Source organism: Lithobates pipiens, unplaced genomic scaffold (genome assembly GCF_037356315.1).
Source record: "Lithobates pipiens isolate NorthernLeopardFrog02 unplaced genomic scaffold, aLitPip1_a1.2 Scaffold_18, whole genome shotgun sequence".
Classification (NCBI taxonomy): Eukaryota; Metazoa; Chordata; class Amphibia; order Anura; family Ranidae; genus Lithobates; species Lithobates pipiens.
In genome coordinates this window covers 43,955,036-43,967,734 of record NW_027507758.1, presented here as the reverse complement: position 1 = coordinate 43,967,734, position 12,699 = coordinate 43,955,036, and the positions used below count along the sequence as shown (strand labels likewise).

The 12,699-nt window shown below is 44.2% G+C and overlaps 1 protein-coding gene across 1 annotated transcript in view; it reads left to right on the top strand.

Annotated features, from left to right (window-relative positions):
- The window catches only part of TTC7A (tetratricopeptide repeat domain 7A), a 544,118-nt gene that overhangs the window by 325,033 nt on the left and 206,386 nt on the right, over nt 1–12,699 (top strand). The gene's annotated exons all lie outside the window — the stretch shown is intronic.

Sequence of the window (12,699 nt, the reverse complement as noted above, 5' to 3'; positions counted from 1 at the left end):
GCACTCCGCATGTCATTCCTAGTAAAAAATAGAGGTAAGAAGGTCTCTCTGAAGAAATATGGGGCAACCTGGGTATTGCTCTTTAGACATATTACACTAATTGGCTATAAACGGTAGACTCTGCAAACTAAAGCCAACCAATAATGTAATTACTGTAATTGTCTGTTGAGTAAAATAATTCAGGGAGTATTGATGGGACCCCTGACTCCGGCTCTCTGTGTGCTCTACAAATGATATATTGGAATGATAGGAGAACGGAATAGTAAGCAAGAAGGAAAAGGACACGTTTTCATGACATTCCGGTCATCGGGAATATGCGCTGCTTCCTAAGAACTGCTATTCTGTAACCAACTGAAATTGTAATATTTCATTTTAATTACAAATTTTTAAACTGGTTAAATAAAAGACAATTTGATTCAACTATGTATTCTTAACCACTTTCAGACCGGCTTAATACCAGAGCACTTTTTGCGATTCGGCACTGCTTCGCTTTAACTGACAATTGCGCGGTCGTGCGACGTGGCTCCCAAACAGAATTAACGTGCTTTCTTTCCCACAAATAGAGCTTTCTTTTGGTGGTATTTGATCACCTCTGCGGTTTTTATGTTTTGCGCTATAAACAAAAAAAGAGCGACAATTTTGAAAAAAATGCAATATCTTTTACTTTTTGCTATAATAAATATCCCCAAAAAATATATAAAAAAAACATTTTTTTTCCCTCAGTTTAGGCCGATACGTATTCTTCTACATATTTTTGTTAAAAAAAAATCGCAATAAGCTATTATTGATTGGTTTGTGCAAAATTTATAGTGTTTACAAAATAGGGGATAGTTTTATGGCATTTTTATTAATATTATTTTTTACTAGTAATGGTGGCGATCAGCAATTTTTATTCTGACTGTGACATTATGGCGGACACATCGGACATTTTTAACACATTTTTGGGACCATTGACATTTATACAGCTATCAGTGCTATACAAATGCACTGATTCTTGTGTAAATGACACTGGCAGTGAAGGGGCTAACCAGCAGGTGGCAGTGTAGGGATTAAGTGTGTCCTAGGGGCTTGACTGTGGGGGGCATGACTGTGTGTTAGTGAACACTGATCTCTTCTCCAATCACAGGGAGCAGAGATCAGTGTCACTTGTTGCTAGGCAGAACGGAGATACCCTGTTTAGCCGCCCCGTGAGACGATCGCCGGTATCCCCTCTGGACCCGCGACCGGACTCACTGGGGTCCCGATCGGCACGCGCACACGATGGCACGGCGGCAAATTTAAATGGACGTACCTGTACACCAGTTTGCCTGTCCATGCCATTCTGCTTACGTACGTCGTTGTGCACCGGTTGGGAAGCGGTTAAAGCGAATTTCCACCCAAAAGTGCAACTACCGCTTGATTGCTTCCCCTTCTGGTGTCCCCCTCCCCCCGCACATGCGCAGTAGGGAACCGGCCACGAAGGCTTCACTGCCGGGTTCCCTTACCTGGAATGGCGGCAGCTGCACCCGCCAGTCGATCCGAAGATGGGCTGGGGTGCCGACATTGCGGGCTCCCTGGACAGGAAAGTGTCCTTATATTAAAAGTCAGCAGCTGCAGTATTTGTAGCTGCTGACTTTTCATTTTTTTTCCCCCAAGGTAAAATTCCGCTTTAACTTCTTTCCTCCTGATAGCAGTGTTTTGGCAGAAAAAAAAACCTACTTGACGCTTGTAAGCATGTGTATATGCGTCTAGACCCATTTAGGTGCATTAAGGGCTTGGGCGTTAATTCATTTTATTGGCCAGCTCTGTATTCCTTATTACATTGTTAAAATAAATGTTTTAAATGCAAGCAAGGTAAGTACCTGAAATATTGTACTTGCTATCAGCTTCTTGCAGTCCCTGTACAGCAGAGCTCAGACTTGGAGAGGAGGAAGTAGCACAAGAATCCTGTCAGTTGTGCTGCTGCCAGAAAGGGACACACTAATGGGAGAAGAGAGCAGAGTGACAGAGAGGAGCTCATTGGTCTTCTTTGTGTCCTTTCGCTGTCCCATCACAGGCTGGGGGAGAGCAAAAACCTGTAATGCCGCGTACACACGAGCGGATTTTCCATCGGGAAAGAAACTTGGATGGTTTTTCCGACGGGATTCTGCTCAAGCTTGGCTTGCATACACACGGTCACACAAGTTCTCTGAACTTTCAACCGCTAAGAACGTGGTGGCGTACAACACTACCACGAGCCGAGAAAATGAAGTTTAATGCTTCCGAGCATTCGTCGAATTGTTTCCGAGCATGCGTAGGAATTTTGCTCGTCGGAATTTGTACAGACGATTGGAATTTCCGATCGGAACTTTTTCCGACTGAAAAATAGAGGACCTGCTCTCAATCTTTTGCTGGCTGGACTTCTGCCAGCAAAAGTCCGATGGAGAATACACACGGTCGGAATTTCTGACCAAAAGCTCTCATCGGTCTTTTGCTGGTAGAATTTCTGGTCGTGTGTACGGGGCTTAAGTGTAACCTAATTGCAGCAAAGAAAAACCAGGTCTGTTGCCCTGCCAGACAGGCCCTGGATGGGCAGAAATAGAAAGCCTTTGGCAGGTAAAAAAGTTCCCTTATGTGCAACTTAACTGTGTATTTAGCTGTTTGAAGTTTGGCTTTAAATGTGTTTATGGGCAGTGTAAGTAGCTGGATTTGACACTGTATCAACCTTTTGCAGTGCATGTACAGCAGAGCTCAAACTGGGGGAGGGAAAATCAGAAAATAAGCCAGTTCCAGGAGTATCAATGAAAAAGTATCAATGAAAGAAAACTCTTGCGCTACTATGTATACCACAACTTATACAATACACTTGCACCTCTTAACATAAAATAAGCAATATGTGTAATGCCCCGTACACACGATCGGAAATTCCTCCAGCAAAAGTCCAATGAGAGATTTTGGTCGGAAAATGCGATCGTGTGTATGCTCCATCGGACTTTTGCTGGCGGGCCAGCAAAAGATTGAGAGCAGGTTCTCAATTTTTCGGTCGGAAAAAGTTCAGATCGGAAATTCTGATCGTCTGTACAAATTCCAACGCACAAAATTCCTGCTCATGCTTGGAAACAATTCGGCGCATGCTCGGAAGCATTGAACTTCATTTTCTCGGCTCGTCGTAGTGTTGTACATCACCGCGTTCTTGACGGTCAAAAGTTCAGAGAACTTTTGTGTGACCGTGTGTATGCAAGCCAAGCTTGAGCGGAGAATTACGTCGGAATTCTGTCGGAAAAACCATCAGAGCTTTTTCCGACCGAAATTCTGATCGTGTGTACGTGGCATAACTGTTGTTGCCTTATGGGTCTAAATGTGTGGAACTGCGGCTACCACTAATATAGAGTACTCACACGCTACCCCAATAAAATATAGAAATCAATAAATGGTGCACTGTTCCTTTAAGAATAGCATAAAATTAATGGTTTGCATTAACTAAACTTAAACCTCTGAATGGGATTGTGACTGTATTCAGATTGAAATACTAAATTCTTATGAAGCAAAAAAATATAAAACATTCTTTTTAAACAATAAATTGTGAGTCCATTCAATGGGTGTTCAAGAGGCCATAATTTCACTTTTCAACCAATATCAAGTGTTCATAAAGTGACACAAATCTTCAGATACACTTAAAACAGAGTTAACAAGATGGTGGTCAAAGGCCTCTCAGCACTCAGAAGTCCATTGTGGAATCTCCTCCCTCTCCTGGGAAACTGGGCACATGATTAGGTTGCCTCCTGTGATCTCCAAAGGCGATCACCCCAGCTCTGGGCGCTATTGCAGAGATCCCGGGCAATGGTAATTTTTATTCCTGCGCTACCACTGATGATCTATAAATACCAAGTGCTGCTGCAACCACCAAAATGGATCACACCGTATCCACTTAATGTAAAACTGGAAATATGTTGGTGTTGCGCGATCCCAGGCAATGTGTCAGATGATCAGAGAGAGAATGTCCTCTCCTGGAGCTCACTGGGTTTCACTGGCTACAGTGACCTCTGAATAGTTGCGGCCGTATAAGGATGTACTGGTATTCAGAAGCACAGCAGCAGCTTCATTCAGCACTGCTTTCCACTTCTCTTCTCTCCATGGGAGACTCCCCCCAGCCCAGAATTTCCAATCCATTTTTCCCGCGGTTCTGGCAGCCTGTCCTCCTGGGACTTGTAGTCCCACACAGTCTAAGCCCCTGTACACACGGTCGGACATTCTGCCAACCGAATCCATTGGATTTTGTCCGACGGATTGTGTCCGAAACTGTTGCATACACACGGTCGGACCAAGTTGTCTGAAAATCCGATCGTTCAGAACGTGATGACGTTATTTCGTTACGACAGGACTACGTTCACGCTAGTAGCCAATAGCTTTGGTGTAGGAATTTGATCTGAGCATGCGTGGCACTTTGTCCGATCGGGATTTTCTACACATGATCGGACAAGGTCCGATCGGACCAGTTTGTCGGAAAATATTTCCAACAAGTTGGAAAATTGGGTCCGACGGATATTCCGACGGAAACAGTCCGATGCATACCACACAGTCGGATTATCCGACAAAACGGTCCGATAGGACACATTTCGCCGGAATCTCCGACCGTGTGTACAAGGGCTTACAGTTTCTTAATGCAAATTTTGCAGATGGGGACTATATTCCCTACAAGTCCATTCAGTCATTGAGCCGGCTCCCTCTCTTTCTAGCTGCTGCAGCCAATCACTATGTCTCTGTCCTGGGCAGTGGGCGGGACTTTTCTCCAGCGGCTGCAGGTGCAGTGTCTGGGTCCTCTCCTTCCCCTTGCATGGCCACTCCCTACAATTAGAGCAGGGGAGAAAGACAGATGCACCAGATAGGTGTATATATGTGACAGCCAGGCCCAGCAGCTTCCATGACAGTGGTGCCGTGGCCAGGGCGACATATACTGTATTTATTGGCGTATAAAACTCACTTTTTCACCATGAAAATTGGGTGCAAATAGGGTGTGCATGTTAGATGCCAATGCTTCAATTTTAGCTGCCTTGGAGGGAACAGGGAGGGGGGCTGGACGATCGCCGTCAGATCACATACAGAATCTCCTGTTTTTTTTTTAACAGAAGATTTTATTAGACAAATCAGCATTGCATTGCAAGGTACAGTAAGTCCGGTATTACACAGTTAAAGACAGGGGAAAACCACCTTCATCCGGTAGTCGTTCTTAAATTTAATGATCCAGCAGTACAGATGTCATAAGTAGCTGTTACATTCTGTCATAGATGCATGTCATCCTCAGTGAAACCTCACATTCATCATGCTGGTACCTGACATTCACGCGAGCCCACGGGGGTGGGGGGGGGGGGGGTCGCTCCAGGGAGGTCGGGGTGGAAATGGACGGGAGAGAGGATATAATGGTCAACCAGAGGGGAAGATTCCCAACCGTCTTGGTCCGAGTCAAAGCCAGGGGGAGGGGGGACCAAGGTCAGCAGATGCGTCTATCCAGGAGGACCAAATTTAATCATACTTCCCTGGGCATTGTCTACTTCCATAGGTCAGCTTATACAGGGGGAGCACCATGTTTACCGATCGCCTCCATGAGGCAAGGGTAGGGGGGTCTTCTAGTTTCCATCTTAACAGAATCTCGCATCTGGCATAATAAAATGCGAAGGTAAGGCACAATTTGCAATACCTATCTCCCTCAACGTCTGTCAAGTGGCTCAATAGTAAGTTTTGAGGGTCAGCCTGGAGGTTCGACCCGGTCACATTATTCAGCATAGAAACCACTTCCATCCAGTAGGGCTGGATTTTGGGACACGACCAGACCATGTGCCAGAAAGTACCCGTCTCCTGTTTACATCTTTGACAGTTAGGGTCCCTTTGAGGGTAAATACGCGCCAGCCCCTGTGGGGTGAAATAGGCCCTATGCAGGAACTTAAATTGTATGACAAAATCTCCTGTTTACTTGGTGGCCTCTGTAATAGGAAGTCCCGTCTCCTGGGCCACCATTGGACCACTGTTCTGTCTATCATAGGAGATTCTCACTGTATGTAATCTGTCGCCGTTCATCCTGCCCCCCTCCCTGTCCCCTCTAGGCTGTAGATGGGCATCGATCAGGCTGCATTGAAGGCAATGGTGATGCTGCTGCACTGATGGCAATGGTGAGGCTGCTGCATTGATGGCAATGGTGAGGCTGCTGCATTGACGGCAATGGTGACCGGGCAGCCCTGTGGGAGCTTTGTTCCAAGGTAAGTATTTCATAATGAGCTAGTATACGGTGCATACTACGGTAGCTCATCATGCCTTTGCCTTACAGGTTTTTTTTTTTGTGGCCATACAACCGTTTTAAAGCAGCTTCACTAAATATGAATGCAGACAACAACAATACAAAGATAACATTGAGGCACAATGATATGATGAATAAGGCTGTGACAGTAGAAATAACTAATTACTAATAAAACAATACCATCAGGACCAAAAATGTGTACAATACTTCATTTGTTGTTGACTCACCAAAGACAATTTTTGTGTTCCTTCACCACATTGCTCTATTGAAAAGGAACTCTTTAAAGTGGACCTCTTAAAGGTCAAGTAACCTCAATTGTGATTGCCCTCCTCTGCTGTGATTACACAAATCTATCACTTATTATGAGGCCTCCGTGTGTTCCTACATGAAATGCATCTCACAAATCAAAATCCAATGTGTAGCGGACCATGAAGAAACGAACCACTAATAGCATAACTCTATTATATAAAGCCATGTAATAACATGGATTGCACTTATATAAATAAAGTAAGTCCTTCAATAAATGACTCGTATACAAAACAACACTCATGAGAATGGGAGAACGGCGGTTCCAGGCACAATTGCGTAATTTGTACATTTGAGTTCAATATGTGTTGTTATACTTTGGAGAGAAATGAGGGAACAGTTTTAATGGTACTGGGACCTCTAGGGAGGGGTCTACTTGGACAGCAATGGCATTAAAAATACATTAAAAATACAAGTTCACATTTATGTAAAAAAAAAAAAAACAGCCCCCATCCCTACCTCCAACACTACAATCGGTTGCGACAACATAACCCCTTCTCTGCATTAGATCTAGTATCAGGATGCCATGCTTGTGCACTAACAGCATTGCTTCTACATTACGGGTCTGCAGTACGGCCCTTCAGGTTTATGGGATAGTGTCTTAGTGTGTAGGCCTGGGCAGCCCAGCATTACATTTTTACCAGCTGGGTTTCTGACAGCACAGGAGATATACAGAAGATATAAGCAGGGCCGGAACAAGGGGTGGGCAGGAGGGACGGCTGCCCTGGGCACTGTGATATTATGTGGGGGGGGGCACCACAAGGAGATTGGGGGGAGGGGATTTGTTTTAGCAGGGCAGATTTGGGGAGGTGTGCTAGGAATGCTAATTTGGGGGGGGGGGGGGTTGTGTTGGGAGGGGGATGGGGGAAGAGGATTTGTGATAAGAGGGGGGAATAGGGGGGTTTGTGCTATAAAAGTAATATGCTATAGGGGATTTTTTTGGGGGGGGAGGAGTTGTGCTAGTAGAAGTGATTGAGGGGGTATTTGTGCCAGGAGGGGAAATTTGTGGGGGGAGATTTATGCTAGGATAGGAGATTGGGGGAGAGGGGTTTGTGCTGGAAGGCATGGGGTTTATAGTGTGGGGGGAGAGGATTGTGCTTTGATGGGAGAATATTTATTTTTTTGGGGAGGGGAATTTGTGCTGGGGGCATATGGGGAGAGAGAGGATTTGAGCTTGGTGGTTAGGGGGTAAGCATGCAGATTAGCGATCACTTTTTTTTGTGGGGGGTTTGCTGACACATAATGCTCATACATAAAGGTAGGGCGAAATTTGCCATGTTTGCCCTGGGCTCTAGATGACCTTCCATCACATCAGAAGTCACCCATCACATCAGGATCCCTCCATTACATCGGAAGCCCCCATCACATCAGAGTCCTCCCATCACATGAAGCCCTTCGTTACATCAGACGTCTTCTCTTCACATCAAAAGCCCACCATCACAGAAGAACCCTTCACATTAAAAGTTCTCTCTTCACATAAGAAGTCCCCATCACATCAGAAGTCCTCTCTTCACTTCAGAAGTCCTCTCTTCACAAACTTATGTCCTCCCTTAACATCAGAAATACCCTATCACATCAAGAAGCCCCCTTTTCACATTAGAAGCCCCCCATCACATCAGAAGTCACCCCATTACATCAGAAGCCCCCCATCACATCAGAAGTGATTTCTTCACATCAGAAGTCATCACATCAGAAGTGTTCTCTTTACACCAGAAGCCCCCAAAACATCAGAAGTCCTCCCTATCACATCAGATGTCCTCTCTTCACAAACTCATATCCTCCCTTCACACCAGAAACTCCCAATCACTTCAAAAGTCCCCTCTTCACATCAGAAGACCCCCACCACATCTGAAGTCACCCCATCACTTCAGAAGTTCTGTCTTCACACCAGAAGCCCCCCATAACATCAGAAGTCCTCTCTTCACCTAAGAAGCCCCCATCACATCAGAAGTCATCCCATCACATCAAAATTGCTCTCTTCACATCAGAAACCCCTAGCACATCAGAAGTCCCCCATGACATCAAAAGTCCTCTCTTCATAAACTCATGTACTCCCTTCACATCGGAAACTCCCCACCACATTGGAAGCCCCCTCTTCATATCAGAAGTCCCCCCCCCCTCAAATCACATTAGAAGTTGCCCCATCACTTCAGAAGTTCTGTCTTGACATCAGAAGCCATCCATTACATCAGAAGTCCCCCAGCACATCAGAAGTCCTCTCTTCACACCAGAAGCCCCCAAAACATCAGAAGTCCTCCCTTCACATCAGAAGCCCCCTATCACATCAGAAGTCCTCCCTTCACATCAGAAGCCCCCTATCACATCAGAAGTCCTCTCTTCACAAACTCATGTCCTCCCTTCACATCAGAAACCCCCCATCACATCAAAAGTTCCCTCTTCACATCAGAAGCCCCCCCCCCCCCCAATCACATCAGAAGTTGCCCCATCATGTCAGAAGTTCTATCTCCACATCAGTAGCCATCCATCACATCAGAAGTCCCCCATCACATCAGCAGTCCTCCCTTCACATCAGAACTCCCCCATCACATCAGATGTCCCTTTTTCACATGAGAAGTCATCTCTTCATATCAGATCTCCTTTACGTTTTACTGCCCCCCCTTACATCAGGGTTCCAATCAGAGACCAACTGATCTGAATCTTCTGCCACTGAACCTAGCTGCAGCCTGGATAAAACCTCATAGCAGGCCAGATGTGCCCCACGGGGTGTAGTTTGGAGGCCCCTGCTATAAGACAATGGATAAATCTTTCAGCATACTTGTTAAGCACAATTAACATTTCTAAATGTCCCCTAAAAGACAGCAAACTTTCCATTTTTGAGTTCAGTTCCACTTTAGCAGCAGGTTGAAGCACATATTTTCTGTTATTGTAGGCATAGACATTTTTTGGGGGTCTTCTGAATACATCTGGATTTTCATTCTTCAAAGTGTCAATCCTCAGGCTACACACCCATTAGTAAAAGATAAGCTGTTTGTTTTGGAACATTATGTAAAACCAGAGTCTTTCTGTGCCATGATATAAACCAGATTAGTCAGTAAATAATGTGTCTGGTTCTCTTTAACCAACCAGATAGGAGGTTTTATCCGTTCTTTTCCACATACAAAGCTTTCAATTTGAATTGTCAATTTCTGATAATAAAGAGGGCTTCCTTAAGGGAAGAGGAGTCGGTATCTGTAATAGCAGATGTCTTACTTACGGCAGGCCTAGCATATCCAGCAAAGCATTTCATGATTGCTCTGGGTCTTGTGAGGCGCTTGGCCTACAATGAAGCATTGCAGCCAAAATCATAGCGGATCGTAAAAACTGTACTAACACCAGAGCGAGGTCATGGAATGACATCACCTGGAAGCGGACAGCGGAGTCATTTTTATTGATGGATTAGTAGTCCACCCTCGTCTTCTCGTCCTCGCCTTAGCATCTTTCTGTAGATTTTCAGCACACACCATGTGGTCCTGTACAAATAACTATTGAAATGTATGCATCATGGGCAAGAGGATGAATTATACTGCAAATGTTCAGAAGCCACCTTCTCCTCATTCACTGATGTGCATTATGGAAGGACATATTTATTACAGGGCATATGTAGAAGGAGGATTAAAGGGGGAAAGCACTTCTTTTATGGTTGCTATATATGACCACCTAAAAACACTTATCAAAATATTAATTGGTTAAGAAGTCAAAAGTCTTGAGTAATAGATGTAACTCTTCCATTAGTCTGCAAGATTTTGCTTAAAGGCCAACTACAGAGATAAATATTTTATTCTTGTTACTATATATGGGTAATACCTGTAATCAGTGCCAAGACAAGGTTATCCAGCGCCCAGGGCAAAGATGCCAAACTGCGCCCCCCTTTCCCTTAGGGTCAGGGTGCCCCCTACCCCTGCAAAAAACCATTGCGCCAGGGGCAGCCAACCCTCCTGCCCACCCCTTGTCCCGGCTCTGCCTGTAATTATATTATTATAATTAGATTACAAATTCCATTTTCTTTTAAATTTTTTTAAATAATTTATTTTAAAAGAAAGGTAAACAGATATAATGTCAACAGTATAGGAGGAACGCATTTTGAAGAACTTGGCAATATATGTGAAAACATTGATAGATGATTTTCAGGTTCTGGTAATGTTATCTGGTTGTTGGGACATTTCCACTTCTACCTTCAAGTAGAAGACCCTATCAGTTAAAGGAGAAGTACAGCCAAAGCTCGTTTGGCTGTGCTTGTCCTGTGGATCAAAGGAGTACAGTTCGTTCTGCACTCCTGTGCCCCTTTTTCAGCAGACAACGGGCTGAAGCCCTTTGTCGGCTGACATCACAGAGCAGGTCCAGGCTCGGGAAAGATTATGACCATATGGTCAGGATCGCCCACATGTCTGGACCGGCACCCGGCTTAGCCTCTCAGCGAGGCTCCTCACTGGCCCCCTCCACAGCCCAGCGCTCCAGTGAGCGCGGAGGGGCAGAGCAGAAAGGCCGTGGCTGAGAGTCAACAGCTCTCCGCTCAGAGTGCTCAGAGAACCAAGCGATCGGCTGTTTGATCGCTCGGTTCTCAGTCTTAGAGACAGATGCTGCATCGGACTGATGCTGCATCCACCTAAGTAAGTATGATTCCCCCCCCCCCCCCTAAAAAAAAATCCCATACTTCTCTTTTAAGCTCAGGGTGAATTACTAAACTGATTTATAAAAACTAGGGTTGCATCAATATCAGTGCCGCTACTAAGCATTTGTACTCTGACACCTAAAACCGATACCTTTGCCGTGTGATTTGAGCCCATATAAAATGAATAAGCTCAAATCACACTGCAATGAATCTCATGCTATTTGAACAGGAATGCGGTGTGATTCCTGTCCAAATCGCATGTGGTTTCCCGCACCACTCTTATGTGAACCCAGGCTTATCATAGCGACGTCGGCCTGGTTTCACACAGAAGAGGTGCAGGAAACCGCATGCAATTCAGACAGGAATTGCACCCCATTCCTCAAATGATAAAAGAGGTATCCCTGCGCTATCGTAAATAAAATCTATCAAACCTTGATTAGGGTTGCAGCAGAACACCGACAGAGGTATAAACCCTACCACTGAAACATATAACGTAAAATCAAATAAATGGTGCTGCGCTCCCTTAAACCAATAAACTAAATAAATTATTTCATAAAGTGCTAACCAATAATTACATAAACTATCTGTGAATAGATTCTGATTCCCGTGACAAATCGTGATCAGTGATTAAAGTGACTAGTGCAAACAAACATTCCAATAAAAAAAAAATATATATATATATATATGTGTAAAAATAAAAAACATATATAAAATCGCATAAACCAAAGCAAAATCGCATAAAATCACACAGTGATAGTGATGAATGCAAATAAAGAAATTATCTCACTAAGTGTAAATACAAACATATAAAATCGCATCAGCAAAAGGAAAATCGCATACAACCATACAGTGATAGTGATAAATGCGAGTAGGTAAAATATCTCACAGAGTGTGTATAAAAATAATAAAACCAAACTTAATGGTAGTGAATCACTCAGTGCAAAAAAATGAATAAGTCTCTCAGACTGCAGAATAAATCAAAGGTGGTGGAAAATCCATAAGGTGCTTCTCGTAGTAGCAAGTGCAATACAACGCAAACTGTGCACACTCTGGTGACTCTTCAGTGTCCCGCACCTAACAGTTAGGATGCACCCCATTCCTGTTCAAATTGCTTGGGTTTCTTTGCAGTGCGATTTGAGCCCATTCATTTTGTATAGGCTTAAATCGCATCGCAAATGTATCTTTACCCGGTATCGGCGAGTACTTGTGTACAAGTATCGGCACTTAAAGGTAACCACCTGTGATCTGTTTGCTTGTAATTAGTGGGTGTATATAAAAGGTCAATGAGTTTCTGGAATCCTGACAGACAGACCCTTGCATCTTTCATCCAGTGCTGCACTGACATTTCTGGATTCTGAGTCATGGGGAAAGCAAAAGAATTGTCAAAGGATCTGCGGGAAAAGGTAGTTGAACTATAAAACAAGAAAGGGATATAAAAAGATATCCAGGAAATGGAGAATGCCAATGAGTAGTGTTCAAACTCTACTCAAGAAGGGTTTTGTTGAAACCAAATGGTCAGGTAGACCAACTAAAATTT